The sequence below is a fragment of the Sapajus apella genome, unplaced genomic scaffold (assembly GCF_009761245.1).
Source record: "Sapajus apella isolate SASKATOON/1434 unplaced genomic scaffold, GSC_monkey_1.0 scaffold9, whole genome shotgun sequence".
In the NCBI taxonomy this organism is placed as follows: Eukaryota; Metazoa; Chordata; class Mammalia; order Primates; family Cebidae; genus Sapajus; species Sapajus apella.
The window spans coordinates 33,875,608-33,892,486 of NW_022436949.1; positions in this window are offsets into that span (position 1 = coordinate 33,875,608).

Sequence of the window (16,879 nt, forward strand, 5' to 3'; positions counted from 1 at the left end):
GTCAGGACTTCGAGACCAGCCCAGCAAACCTGGTGAAACCCCTTCTCAATTAAAAATAGAAAAAAAAAAAAAAAAACTAGCCAGGCATGGTGGCAGGCACCTGTAATCCTAGCTACTCAGGATACTGAGGCAGAAGAATCACTTGAACCCGGGAGGCAGAGGTTCAAGTGATTCTTCTGCCTCAGCATCTTGAGTAGCTAGGATTACAGGTGAGATGAGCCGAGATGATGCCATTACACTCCAGCCTGGGCGACAGAGCAAGACTCTGTCTCAAAAAAAAAAAGAAAGAAAAGAAAGAAAAATATATGGCTAACATTTATAAAAACTACTTACGAAATTTTGATTAATGTGTTTAGAACAATAATACTTTCAGATTGATAGTTCTAGGCTCATTTCCCAGGAAGCACACAGCAAGTCCCAAGGAGCTATGTTTGGTGTTGTTATGGGAGAGAGAGTTTTCTGGCAGACCCGTACATATGATATGTGATACACAGCAATACTCTGTTCATCTGAGCAACATACAAGATGATGACTTGCTTTTAATGACAAAACACACCTATAAGATACAGCTGAGACAACTCAGCTGGCAGATATACTGAGTAGAGACTGTCTTTCAAGGGACACAAGGAATAAAGGAAATACAAATGGAAAGCTTGATAGATTTGGACACATATAATTGTCTACATGCTAAAACCCATTGAAAGGGGCATTGTATTAGAAAAATAGGTTACATATATCCCACTATACATATGTATGTACATACACATTGTGTGTGTGTGTTTGTGTGTATCCCACAATACTCAAAAAATAAAATACAGTCAATAAACCTATGAAAGATATAGAACTTTACTAATTATCAAAGAAAAGGGAATGCAATTAAAATAACTAAGACATCCCATTGGAAAAGATTTAAAAAATCTAGTAACAAGTGGGAATCTTGTACTCTGACATATCATTGTTGAGAAAGGAGGAAATACATAATACACACATTTGGAGGATAAAAGTCTCTTTATCTTAAACTTAAAATGTCTATGATTTTATTATAATAAAATATCTTAGAATTCATTACAAAGAGAATTACAATTTATTAAAAATGATATGTAAGGGAATTTTATTACAGCATTTATTTGTAAATGTTAATGGAAATGAAGATATTATATTAGAGTTTATGTTTAATAATTCAGTTTGCAAAAACAGTTTGCAAAACAGTATCTACTTTAAAAGGCCAATTACATAATTTTAACATACAATCATTTAACACTAAGTATAAAATATGGTTATGTCTGGATGGCAAAGGTATTTGATTTTTTTCCCTAACTTTAAAAAATCATGTTCATATATGTAGAAACAGAAAGTTATATAATCAAGAGCAAAACTATCCAAACTGAACCTTCCTAACCTCCAGGATTACTTGCCAGAGGTAACAAATTAAAAATATATTTTTTGTTTTTAGTTCTGGTAAATACATCCATAACACTAAGAAGTATTCTTAAATCACTACTTATCTCTCTAGTCGATTAAGATTTCACTCATTTATATCGCTCACACCATACCTTCTCTTTCTTATTAAAACACTTTTATCATGCAGTGTGAATTTTCTGTTTGTTAAATTATTAAAGTAAATAAAACATTTAAGCCACATTTCTTTCTATGTCTACCATAGAAATGATCTCCTGACATCTCATTTGTTAGACGAGACTGTAATTACCCTATTCCTTCATTTACTTCTTTGCTCCTCTTGTGTCAATCTATTTCTGACATTTGTAGTATTATTTTTGCATTTGTAGGAAAACAGCTCTTCTGCAACATACTAACTTTTTAAATCTGTGCGGAGATTGGTTTTATATTTTAAAGAAATTGAAGAGGATTAGCCTGATTCTGAATACATAAGATTTTCTACTGCAAAGCCAAGAGGCATGCTTGGATTACATGTTCTTCTTTGACTACCATGTCATCATCACGAGGTCAACACTGAATATTCTTGGAATCAAATTATTTTTCTTCCATGCTGTGGTAACCATGAGAATGCCCCTAGTAAACTTTCAACTGTAAGGAACATATTATTAACCAAGGATTCCAGCGACTATGCCAGGCTTGCAGGGGCTGCTCCTGGGCGATGACTGAGCATGGGATGTTCACTAAGGCAGCCTCATTTCTGGAACAAATGGGACACCTGATCACTGCTTTGGCCCAAGGTCTTCTGAGAGCACTTGCTGTATCTTCCTTCGACTGCTCAGCAGTCAAGAATGCTCCCACCACTCTAACTATCCTCTTCTTCATTCAGAATCAGACTTGCATTGCCCTCTGAATGCTCTTCCAGTCATCCTAGCTTCCTCCTCATTTCCCCTTACAATCATTTGTCCTATAAAATACAGGTTTAATTGTGTCATGGCAACCACTTTGCTGACTACCTGGACTAACATAGATGCCATTCATTCCGCCAAATAATGCAACAATTTGCTTTACATTTTAACCTTTATTTTTGTGCATTATCCTCATTAATATCATATCAATTTCAATTATATTATTTATTAAAAATTAGCTATAGAACATTATGTATCAATATATTAATACCTAATACACTTATTAAAATTAAGTCACTAAATTCCTTTTAATCTGTTTTCTTATTTTTTTTTCGACTTTTGAATTATATAATTATTCTGATACATATTATTACATTTTAAAAATACCCATGACATCGCTCCCAGAGAACTCCGTTTTCCTGCTTCAGTTCTTATCCTGGAATTTTATTCCAATGATCTCCAGGTTTAAAATTATCAGTGATTGAATTTCAAAATATTTTCTTCACAATGTGCCAGAAATAAATTTCTGATTTTTAGAATTTTGCAATGCCATTGTTCTGGCTTGGATATTACTGATAGTTTGTAAGTGTTTTCAATTCTAGGTAGAAAAAAACTTTTTCTCTAAAAATTTGGAATGCCTTTTTCCAGTGTCATCCAAGATACATTCTTGCTGATAAGGATTCTGAGACCCGTCTGCCTTTGTTCACATTATTGATAATCTGCTTTTTCTTTATAAATTCTCTTATAATCATTCCTATATTACTGACATGCTGAATTTCACAGGAATATTTAAAGACATAAATTTTGTGGATGTGTGTGGTTGGCTGAAACACTTTTAAGATCCACGTTTCTCTTTAGCTTTTATTCTTATTTTTCAAAATTTCCTGCCTTTCATTTTCATTGTTGTTCATTTCTAAAATACATTTAGTATAAGGTTAGTTTCTCTATGTTATTCTCCATCTTTTATCCTTACTGTATTTTCATTCTCAGTTTATTTCATATTTGGTTAATATGAAAAATGTAGCTTCTATTTATCCCATAACAGATCTGCTATTTATTCTGAACCTCAAGCAACTTCTAAAGATACATATTTTGGTTAACTGTATCAGTCGTTTCCAGTTAACATAGTTCATCTATTCATAGTTCAACTCCCCACCAGTGTTGTTTTAAATAGTTCCTTTTATGTACATGAGTCTCTTTCAGATTGTGTCCCGCCTTCTCTTCCCCAAAATGGCAACTGTGTATATCAGGGGTCTTACTGTGCCTTTGTTGTGGTTAAAAAGGATCTCAGATTGGTGAATGTCCTTTGTATCTGTGCTATTTTCTGCTATGAGGGGCCAGACAAGCAGCCACTGACTCTGGACAGGTCTTGTTTGTATTTTGGAAGACATACTGACACCTACTGCTAAGACCTGTGGTTCTTCTCTACTTGGCTCTGATCTTGAAGTCCTCACATTCACAAGAAGCTTTTTTTTTTTTCCCTCATCCTAGAGCTCTAAGTTTTTGCTGATGTAGTCAGCACTTCCTACTGACTTTGTGAAGTAAGCTATTATTTCTAGGCTGCTTGCTCACTACACACAGGTTGAGACTGGGGACATGGAACTGTATCTGTATCTTATCTACTTGCCTCCCCCAAAGATTCTCATTCCTTGTCTGTGTAATCTTTCTAACACCTTGGTGAGCGTGGCACTAATGTAAAAGCCAAAGTTCTTCAATGAACCTTGACTCTCTGTGCTGGTTCAAGGGAAACAGGACACTTGAGCTACGAGCTCAGGTTCCCAGTGCTAGTTGGTTACATTTAAAACTTGCCTGTTGCTAAGATTGGGGACTAAACAGACAAAGCAGCAATTAAGTAGAGGAACCTCATCACTTTACCACAATTGTTCTCTTCCACTAAAAATCCAGGCAGTCTGAGAAAGAAAGAAGCAGCCTATTTTTCACTTCTTCCTTCCCAAATCTGGTCTCTGGACTCAGCCCAGTGGCAGTTAGAGTCAGGAGAAAAACCATTCTTCTGATAAAGAACAGATCATGAGGCATTTCACACCTATTATATTTACCATTGGTCTTTTAGGTGGTCACTAATGAACACTTCTATTTTCCTCTCCAGAATTTGAAACTTTTTGAGACATAACACACTAGAATTGGATATATGGGGGTAAATGGCATGTTTACTGCCAATAAAGCTATTTGATCAATGTGGCTTTCAGAATATAGCCACCTGGAGTTGAAATGTTTCACCTCACTATTAAACAAAATGATCTACCTGATGTCTGTAGGTCTGAACAATGATGGCCTTTCTGGCCAGTAAAAGCTTACTCTACAGACCAGAGAAAGCGGGCATCCTGCAGGCTAGGTGACTCTACAGAGCTTGGAAGACACTGAACCTAAAGAAGTGTCACTTCTCTGTTTTAGGTTAGAGGATAGGGAGGAAGCAGAATCTTTGCATACCTGTATTTCTATATGAAGCAGAATCTTTGCATACCTATATTTCTTGCATTAGGAAGTAGGTTTGTATTTACATATATTCCCCTTTTATTGAAATATGAGGAATGGTAACTATCTCTTCTCTAACACTCCTCAGATTATTTTTTTTTTCTTGTTAGCACAAACAATTAATCCCATAATCGGCCCTGGTTGTGGCAGCTCTCTTTAGTAGACGGTGGGTCGATTCATTAGAAAAGTCCTATTCCAAGTGTCATAAGGCCACTGCTCTAATGCCAGCATTCCTTCTGTGATAGCTCTGAATTCACTGGTAAGATTTTAGGTTTTGACTCAGGGGCTTTTGGAATGGGTTAGAACATTACTATTGCAGAACAGAAGCATCACCATAACCCGAGAGCTTGTTAGGAATGCAGAATTTCACAGTAAGTCCAGATCTAATTATTGTACAGTTTAACAGGATCCCCAGGTAATTCTTATGTACATTAAATCTGGAGAAGCACTGGGTTAGAACAAGTCATTCATTAAAGTAACTTAAAGGCTTTGCTAAACCTTAAGCTGAATATTTCCTCCCAGTTTTTCAACACAATATATGCATGACCACTATCTACAGTGTGCTTCACCAGAGAGTATGGGATAAAATTAAGTAATAGTGGATGAAATAATAGATGAGATTTAATAATTACTATTGTAGTAACCTGATAATAGCCACACATTCTCCACATTTGAATTTAAGCTCTTTCCCTAATATGGAATTCATTAAAAAACTACAATCCAAAAATTGAATCCTCTCACACATAAATGTAAAATATAAAAATATCAAACTCCATAATCCTTGTTACAGTAAACATACAATTTACTTCTAAAAATTAAACACTTTGACATTGGAAGCTACAGAAGCTTCCTGAGATACCTGAGTAGATACCCACTCCGATGGCTGTGCAGCAGATACCTCTTCAATAGCTAGAGCCAGGACTGTCATCTACTTACTCACGCTGTCTCCTCACTCAAAAAGTGGCATTTGAGACATATGTTTCTTTTAGCAATGTGTGGAAATTTGCACTGATTGTGGACCATTTCCCAGATCTTAAGATTTCTTTTGTGTGAGTGTGAGATTGGGCATAGCACCAAGAATGAGAGAGAGAGAGAGAGAGAGAGAGAGAGAGAGAGAGAGAGAGAGAGAGAGAGTGTGTGTGTGTGTGTGTGTGTGTGTGTGTGTGTGTCTCCTGTAAAAGACCTGTTAAGTCCTGGCTGTCTTTCTTCAGTTTTTTAATATTTCCAGCCTCAAGTAGCATTTATTTCTACTCTCCTTTTTTCTACAATGGTAAGCTATGCCTTAACTTATTTTTTCTTCTTTATACCCCATATATTTTGTGGAAGGCTCAGCTGAGCTTGTAACAGTTTAATCTATCTGAGTTCACTTTTTTTTTCTCTACCGCACTTAGCTAGCAATGTTGTCTGATATAAATACATTTTTCCCTTTCTGTGGTGGTGGTAGACATTCGCATTTGCTATTAACTTTTCTAGCTTTAGTTTTGTGAGGCCACCTTGGTGAGAGAGAGCAAATGAACAACTTCTGGGTTTGCAAGAGTCAAAGAATATTCAAATAAATATTCTGCACCTTCATATCCCTGGTCTGAATCTTTCCATTAAGGGGGCATTTTTCCATCAGACCAGGGATGGCCATAATTTATTATTGTTCTTGCTGGCTCTTTTTCTAGATGTCTTATTTCCTCTGTGCCTGTTTCCTCAAAGCAAAAGTAATACTTTCCCACCTACATTCACTGCATCACCTTGAAAATCACTCTATAATCATACAATTATATGACACCATGATCTTATGAGTCTTCCCCTCTCAAATGTGTCACATATTTCTCTAAGTACTTAATCTTTCTAAGCATTTCTCTAACTACGTAGCCCTTATGATTCACCATTTTGAAAAAAATGAACTATTTATTTCATCATATCTTTAAGAAGATACCTCTCAACATTTTTTCACCTATTTTGAAGATGAAACTCCCAGTTAATAAAATCTTGCTTGCTTTTTGCTGCTATGTGCTTTTTTTCTTTTTCTTTTTCTTTTTTTTTTCTTACCAGGCCACTCTTTCTGCTCTAGTAGGAACCAAATCAGGATTTTCTTCTTTAATGTTTTCTTTAAAACTAATTACACCCAGGTGTGTAGTGTCTGCGTTCATATCTGTCTGGCTTAACCTCCAAAATCTCATTTTTCTCCTTTGCTTTAAAATCACATTTCTCGTATGGAAATTCTTCCCTCCTCCAGTTTAATTAGCTTATATTTATTATGCTTTCACTCTTCACTACTCCTGATACCAAGAGCAAAGCATATTTTAAAATCAATGCAGAAAGTCTTAGATTTTCTGAGAAAAGAAATTCCTAGAGACAGAATGTTCCTGCTCAGGCTTTTAAAATTGCTTTCCCAAATGTTTGCACTTAAAATAATTTTACTGACATGTTGTTTGGCCTCAATCAAAGTTGATGGATAATTCTTTATAATTTAATGGTCCCTTTTCTATCTTTTTTAAATGATATGATCTACTGAGTTTATGTTGATGGAAACTCAATCCATATCTTCGAAATCTAAAACTTTAATCAGAATTTGGAAGCGACTCAAACCAGGTCCCGTTTGAGACCAAGTGAGAGAGTCTGACTCAAGACAATGTGCATGTTGCTAAAGATTATTACCTTTAGATATATTCTTCTTAACCCTGATGCAGTTACAAAGTACATAAAGGTTAGCAGAATGTGCAACATCTGAGCTGGCACAGTCTCGCTTACACTGGTCACACTGTGGAGTTCTTACCTGGAACTTAGCTGTTTTTGCAATTATAAATTCTAATGTGAGGTAATGGCAGAGAAGCACAGGAAAATCAGGGAAAATTAATCCATACTTCAATGACATAAATGCTTGTCTAATGAATTTTTGCTTGGATTAAATGAGCATAAAGCAGATTTCAAAGTCTCCTTTTATTCAATAAAATTTATATGCTAGGTAAAATTTGTTCAGCTCCTGTAGGGTCATGTTCAGTCATGAGGACCATCGCATGCCTTAGGTCAAATCAATGTCAACTGCAGAGAACGCTATTCTTGCTTATTAAGGTTTGCACAACCCACACTTAATAATTCAAGGGGTCATTAAAAACAGCACTGAATCTCTAAAAACAGCTAATCTCCCATGGATAAGCCACTATGTAAAGCTAAATTCAAAATGCAATGTGACCTTCATTTTCTAAGATCTTTCACTAATACTATACCAGAAACTCCAATCTTACGCAGTTCCTAAATACTGGTCTTGCATATTTGCAAGGTTTCATATTAATACTGTAGTGTTAAATAAATAAGCAGTAGTTACTCAGTATAAAACTGAAACATAATTGAAAAATCTTCTGTAACAAACGGCGAATTTTTTGTCAATCATGAGCAGCTGAGATTCAGGCAAGCACAGGACACTAATTGGTCAGACCATGGCCAAATAGAGCCAACACCTAGATATATCCAATCAGGTGATGTTTCTACTTTGATTCTGTGTTCAGCCTATAAAAAGCTCACTGTCCACCTCTTCGGGCTCTGAGCATTGCTCTACTCAATACATGAATTGTTCTTTGCCCAAATAAACTCTGTTAAATTTGTCTAAAGTTTTTCTTTTAAATAATATGCTGAGCTTTCCTGGAAGAAAGATAAAAAAAAAAAGAAAGGAAAAGAAATGAAAGAAAAACTGTAAAATTGTACAACCCGTTTTACTTTTGTCAGGACAGAACAGCAGAAAAATGAAAGGTAAAATGATAGGTGTATTACAAATAATAATGAGTAGAGATCAGAACTTTAGTTAATTTGGCAAAATTGACCTGCTTATCTTTCATCCTTGTGTTAAGTAGACTTAGTCTTGCAGTCCCTACTACCACTGGACATCTGCACAGCTCCCCTACAGGGTGAAAGCCAGACTCTCAACTTGGTCTATAGAGCAGCAGAAGATGCATATGCCTTCCAAAGCAGTTGGATGTAAAAGAAGACCTAGGAGATACTGAGTCAACCACACTAATTTTTTTCTTGAATGCATTAGTCAGATGTGTCTCTCCCACACATTTCTGTCCTGGGGCATGGAGAATAAAATCACTCCTTTCTAGGAAAGCAAGAGCAATCAGGAATAAACATTCTCACTGTCTAATTTTAATGTGGACAAAGGCTATGACTTCTTCACTCAGTTGGTTAGTCTTTTCATGTACTTTTAGCCAGTTAGTTTGGGAAATAATTGAAAGGACAAAACATTGTCCTCCCCAAAGCAAGCAAACATTGTTCTTATTTTAGCAATTAGATTCTAACACATTTTCCAAACCTTCCTCCCTTTAGAAAGCATGCCTGACATAACTTTAAACTAGTTTTCTAATAAATAATATTTGATTGTTGTTTTATTTGGTGCTCACTGAGTAAACAGGCTAGTGATTTTTTAAACAGGCCAACTAAATCGCTGAGAAAATTTGTGCTCATCTGGATAAGGTTGGGAAGTGGGTTCTTTTTAATGAAGTAAAAGAGACACAGGTTCCAGTTCCAGCTCCACTACTTTAGGCAATTGATGATTTCCGTGTGCTTTCATTTCACTTCTTTAAAAGGAACATTAAAAACTTCACAAGGCTATTGTCATGATTAAATGAGAAAATATATGCACATTGCTTAATATACTGCTTGACATATTACTCAAGTAAATTTAGCTCTCTATTAATAATTATCAGCATCACTAAGGCAAACAATTACTTTGTGATCTCATCTATAAATGGTATCTTACATATATCATATACATAAAATCTGATAGTTATTGAGGAGATTAATTTCTTCTATCTCGTTTTTTCCACCTGCATATTTTGGCTATTGATCACCAATCTGTTCTTCGATGAGAAAATTTCTCCCCAAATTTATCTCTCTAGGCAGCCAAATGATAATAGTTAAAATGTGTCTTTTAAGATATTGCTGCCTATTAATGTCATTGCAAAAATCATGAAATTCCGACATCCATATGAACAGCTGTGTACTCAGGAATAAACGGTGCTGTGAAGAGGTGTGTGCCTGTGCATTTCCTTGAGGAGGCAGTAATAACTGTGGTGATATGAGCAGGGCATGGGAAAGTGCACAATTCCCTTATACAAACCAGAAGTAAACTGCTTTACAGGGATATCCAAAGGATGAAAACCTTTGAATTTCCTAGTTTCCCTGTGGAAACCAGAAGCGCAATTCTGAAAAGCTATTTACTGGATTGCCAATTAGATCGACTAATACTAGGTAACCTTATTTTGGGTATATTTACCTAGGGACATGAGGTGCAAATGAAGTGGGAGTTTTAGGGTCAGATTTTTAGGAAACTTCTTCCAGACACAGAATTACAAAACAAGATGATCTTTGTTACTGCCTAAGGTCTAGATATCCCTGACAATATATTAGTTCCAGAAAATTGTGAGTCAGTGACTTCTGTGATCATTTTGAGCCTTGGGTCAAGTCAAAGGTGTTCTACTTAGTAATGAACATATACCTTTAACACTGCTTCAGGCATTCATAGTTCTACTCAAATACATATTAGTCAAAAAACAGAAGAACTATTTCAGAGATTTCTGTTATGACTGCTAGGAACATAACCTTGGGAATATATGCATTACCTAATTTCAAAATATAGATGATTTCAACTATTCTTAAAAACACATACTATTTTATAATTTTAAGTAAAGTATTAGAGTGATTTAAATACATGCATGTATTTCTTCTTAATCTGAGAGATTTCAAAAGTGGAAAAACCGAAGATAACATGGTTTTCCTACCTTTTTTTGTATTATTAAGGAATTAGTTAATGTGGCTTCCCTCTCATATCTGCCAATAATAGTCTATATTGAGAATGACAGTGACCCAACAAAACTTATGTTAGTATTGTTTTTTAAAATCAAAACACAAAATGCAGAATGCAAAGCCTTGCATGCATGTGTAGAAAAATATTCAGTTTATGCAGATACTGTGTTTTAAGAGATCTGAATCCAATTATAATAATCTAGTATTCTTACAGAATTTCATCAGGAAAATGCAATCTTCCATCAAGTATCCTTGAAAAGCTAGGTATTGAGATGAAACACAATGAAATTATTGTATTGTAATGAGAATACTTCTTAATGGACCCCTTTCTGAGCTTGGCCTTTTATTCAAAGAATACAGTATCTTTGTCATTATTTGGCTCCATATTATGCAGTATAAGTCTTGACTTGGTGTTAGACAAAGTTTATAGTTCCAAGACATATCTAATTTTGTTTAGAATTAGGTTTCAAATACTCAGATGCAAATGCCAGAGCATGTTGATAGCATTGCCCTTTAGTGCTAGTTATTATGCTAAGGAAACAAGTCATCAAAAAAGCAATTGCTCTGGGTAGAGAAAAATACAGCAGAAACCTAGTCTGTTAATTTTTTTAAAAAAAATCACAAAACTACCATTCAAAAGTATTAAAAATCATATAGGAAAGAAAACAGCCCATAGTTTACAAAGCAACTTTAACCTGTGACATATATGGAATAATGTATGTTTTAGTCAATGCATTTTTTTTTTTTAAGATGGAGTTTCACTCTTGTTATCCAGGCTGGAGTGCAATGGCATTGTCTCAGCTCACTGCAACCTCTGCCTCCCGGGTTCAAGTGATTTTCCTGCCTCGTCCTTCTGAGTAGCTGAGATTACAGGTGCCCACCACCACACCTGGCTAATTTTTATATTTTTAGTAGAGATGGGGTTTCACCATGTTGGCTAGGCTAGTCTTGAACTCCTGACCTCAGGTGATCCACACCCCTTAGGCTCCCAAAATGCTGGGATTATAGGTGTGAGCCACCATACCTGGCCCTAGTCAATGTATTTTTATTTTATATTTTAGGAGAATGTTTTGGTAGTATGGCAGTGACGCCCCTATTGCAGGTTTATTTCCTAAGGCCTGAATCAACAAACAAGGGCATGCAGGAGAAAGCTATCTGCAGTGCGTGAATTTACATGTGAAATTCTTAGTATTTATTTCAATACATTGGTTAGACAAAGTGGGATGGCAATTCACATCAATTATTTGTTGGTTTATTTGTGTACTTAGTATTGACCAATATCTATTTTGTGCAAGTCATAAATTCTCTACATTCTTAAAAAATGGTAGAATTTCAGGTTAAAGTTGACCATACTTAATTAAAAACTGGAGAATGTAGAGATGACTCTGTGTCCATGCCAATGAAAGTGGAGACTGCTTAGGTCTAGCCTCTCAAGGGATTTTGGGTCAGGGAAGTCAGGTTGGTCACTCTGGTCACCCAGAACACAGGGAATTCCGGCATAGTTCTCACAGTATTATCCATGGCAAGATGTAAGCCCCTGTCTGGCCACTAATCATTTAAGTTTGAAAACTATTTTATAATACTTCAAATACTATCTCATAGGGTTCGGTTCACTGAATGAGTTCTAGTTGAACTGCTGGTATTCTGAGTATACAAACAAGCTCTAGCAACCAAGGGAAGGGGGCTCTGTTGGCTGGATTAAAAAAAATAAATCAAGGACAAGAGAACCTGCTTGAGATACCAGAATTTAAATGCTGACACGGAGCAAAATATTATAGGCAAAATAATCTGCAGTTGACTATCCAACTCTAACATGCACAGCTATACATTCATCAGATACTTGATCATCTCTGCCCATAGGTAATTCTCAGAAGTTCTACGAGCTTCATGTCAATGGTGTATAGTTCAATAAATTTGGGACTATTTTCTTTATTCTTGCTTCAAAACATAGACTTTCACTTTTCCTCATAAAGACCCTTTTACAGAAAGATAACAAATGTCATAATTTGTGACAATGCAATCTTGAAAGCAAATGGAAGGAAACTTGCAAAAATATCATAATGAAATATTGTTTCTTTAATTATAATTGCTGAAGTATTTAACCTCAGAAAGTTGAAAAAAAAAAAGAAGTGTTAGATGTAATATCTATGATTGTTGATCATAGAAAAGATGAATTTTTAAAAAAGACTTTATGGAATCTTAAAACCTTAAGAACATATTCTGTAGTTACAGTAAGAAAGAAAAAAATAATAAATCACAGTGGCAGTATTAATATCCTGTTCAAAAGAACCTAAATATATGAATATAAAAGACAGCAAAAATTAGTTATATGATTTTGTACCTGGAAATAGAGTTATATAAGAATTCAGTATCATAGATATAAATCACAAACAAGAGTTATTTTGAAAAGTTACATTTCACTTAGCATTAAAAAAAATTTTCAGTAGAAAGAGAATTAGCAGTATTTTTTATTCTCCATGGGATACTGCATATACTCATATTTTGTCCATTGTTTTAGCACACTACTGAATTGTTATAAATAAATTATATTTCATATGAATATTTGTATATGTCAACATATCAGTTACAATATGAATTTAACAACAATTGATCTTTGAAAAAAATATACAGAAAGTTAATACATTCATTCATACAGAAATTCTCTACTTATTAAAATCTTGTAAGGAAACTGATGTCTTGATTACTATTGTGGGATTTAAATGGGAATGTTGTGGGAATGTAATGAAGCAACAGTATAATTAAGTCCATAATTTGGAATTAAAATATATGAAAGATTTATTCAGTGAAATAAATTTAAAGCTATATAGCAATAAAGATTAGAATTAATTGTGCAGTGCATTAAAGACTTATTCATAAGATTAAAATTAATGTTTTAAAGGCAACTGAAGGACAGGCTTCAATGTTTGTCAGGTAATTGTGAACAATATTTAGAGAAAAAAAGAGATAATTTTTGAAAATGCATTTTGCAGGACATTCCTGAAGGACAAGGCTGCATTATCTTTTCACATAGCAGAAACCTTCAAAGTAAAATATGCAGTTAAGATTTTAAAATGTATTTTAATTTTTAAACTATTTAAAACTATCAAGGATATATTTTTTAAGACCTAATTTTGTCCTGAGACCAACAGTACATTGGGGACTAAAAGACATACTACCACGTCAGTGAAACTTCATTTATTTTGTTTTCTATATAAACTCAAAGAAAATGCATTAATATATTTTTCAAAATACATTTTACATGTATTTTCAAAATTATTCATATAACACCTCTCGTAATAGCAATAACTATGCCACTGTCCAAAGATATTTATATCGAAAGCAGCTAAATATCAAATAACAGAAAAACTGATGCGGTCCAGGAAGAACATTGACACAAATTGCAGTGAGGTTTTTCTAAGTTTAAGTTCAAGATTGTTTGCTTACTTTTTCTGATACCTTAGGCAAGCTATCAAAATTCCTTTTTGAGCTTACATGAAATTTAAATATAACATATGCAGATATGACTTCTCAGATATTCTATAAAGCCGGCTGCTGATTTATTGTAATCCTAAATCCATTGCTTCATGATTGTGTGACCTGAAAAAAACTGCCAGTTTCTCAATCTGAAAAGTTGGAAATTGACATTGCCTTATATGGTGCCTTGAGGATTATGTAAAGTAACATATGTAAATGTGTCTCGCCCCGAAAGTGTTTTCTCTTCCTTTGTCGTATTCCTGCTCCTTCCCCTTTTTGCCTGTTTTGGCTTCATAATCAAGAATTCCTTCTCCCCTGCTTCATTTCATTTAGCTTCTTCTCTAATCACCAAGAAAGGATGTTAAAACTAACATCTGAGTGGCTTACATGAGTCTACTGTAGCATAAATACCATTTGTGCTGTTCTATGTTCTGGGGGAATAAACTATATTAGAAAGGCAAATTAAAAAAATATATATATATGAATGAAGACCACTGAGTTCTAGCTTCCCCTGCTGCTGCCTTTAATCCTTATGAGATGTGTACATTTGAGAAAGTTACATATTTTGTTGAGTAAGATAAATCTGTTTTCTAATATGTTAAAATAAACAGTTTAAATTGGTGATCATGAAGGCTTATTCCACTTCTAAATTTTGTATTATCATCAAATACATCTCAACATCAGTGGCTTTCTATTTTTCTCTTCTCTACTATTTCTGACTTCTCACCTGCTAATGTTGTGGTTAGCTTGATTAATACAATTCTGATACGAATGAAAACACATTCTGATTTTTCACTGGCCATAGTGGTGTCTGCTTCATTCCAGAAGTTATCACTAATGTATCCTTTAATGACACAGAGACTATAAAATATAATGGACCAGGCAAAAATCCATTTCAAATTTTTAAAAATATACTTAGAATGCACATTCTGCTAATATTATCTTTGCTTATGAAGAACAGTTGTGTTCTCATCATGAATAACACACACATTTTTCACATCATCGCACTCTGAATCTTTTGAATATAATTAAGTAGTTTTCTTTATTAATATGATGACGAAATACCTAGAATATACTGTATACATGTATGCATATATAATAGTTCAATATACTTTATATGAGTAATATTGATCATTGATGACATACAGGTAAAATGGCCTGTATGGAGAAAATTTAAGTTTAGCACATGTATCAATTTAAGGTTAATACATGTGTCAATTTTAGGTTAACATATAAGCACTTTTCTTCGGTGTGCATAACTGAATGAAGAGAGATAAATTCCTTCTTTCACCAATTTCAGTACATAAATGCTGATTTGCAATTCAAGAATAACTGAGAGCATAGCTACTATTTGATTGGTATCATTAATAATATATCTCAAGAAACTAAGTGTTGTAATGATTATTATTCAGATAAAGGTAGAATAATTGTATGTGATTAAAATTATGGGATTGATTGCTAGCCCCACTCTAAAATACATTGGTAAGTTTGATTTTTCTGTGGCTTGATTAGAACATTTTGGATTTAAAATTACCGAAAATAAAATTAACTATTTGTCTACATTGCTCAGAATACTGTGTCTGAAAAATATAGATACTGCGTGACCTATACAATTTTATTCCAAGATTAATGAGAAAATGTCCAGGCAAATAAGAGACCAGCATTAAAAATGGAGCATGGTTTAAATGATCTAATTTGAATAATTACATTAACGATATCATTCATTCATCCCAATAATTAAAAATATATTATATATAAAAAACTCAGGAACTCTCCTAAGTTAAATGCAAATGCTATTTAATTAGAAGGTTCAGATTGTTGATAGGCAGCTCTCAAATCATATGTTCAATTACTTTTGCAGAGAGTTGCTGAGATTTTATTTCAGTAAAATAGTACATAAAACCACTCAAAATAACCCTAAATAACTGAAATACCTGAGTTGAAAAGACACATTAAGAAATGCATTGTGAGAATTCAAGAAGTGTGTATGAAGAAAAAGAGGAAGGTGGTCTATGTCACTGATACAGGGTCCTGACTGTCTGAGAGCTAAATTTCCATATACTGTAGTTCTGTGGAGTCCTGGCAGCTTGCACCACTCCCTTAGGAGATTTCAGAAAGGCTTCTTAGGTTTTCATTAGGATAGACTGCAGATGCTTCTTTTGCCATGAAGAGCATGGGAAATGACTAAAATTTGGATTACAGAACAAATATTAAACAGATATTTTCATATGCATTATCTCAGTTAAACTGCATAATGAATTCATATAGGTAGGCATTATTTATCCCTTTTTAAAACATGAGGAAATAGAAGATCTCTTGTTTGATGTGCTGCATCACAGGTGAAATTCAAATTCTACTACGTTTTCTGAATCTGAAATCCATGGAATCTTTGCATTCTATTGTCTTGCTTCATTTGACAAAAGCAGTATCATCATAGAATCAAATATAACATGAACTCCATTAAATATTTATACTGCCTTGCTTAACCAAGATATATAAACAAAATATCTACATTGCAAAGGAATTAAGTTTTGAGAATATAATAAATATAATATTTATTATATTTATTAATATTAGCATGGTGACTCATGCCTGTAATCCCAGTACTCTGGGAGGCCAAGGTGAGTGGGTCACTTGAGGTCAGGAGTTCCAGACCAGCTGGCCAACATAGTGAAACCCTGTCTCTACTAAAAGTATCCAGGTTTGGTGGTGCACACCTGTAGTCCCAGCTACTCAGGAGGCTGAGGCAGGAGAATCATGTGAACCTGGGAGGTGGAAGTTGCAGTGAGCCTAGATCATGCCAATGCACTCCAGCCTGG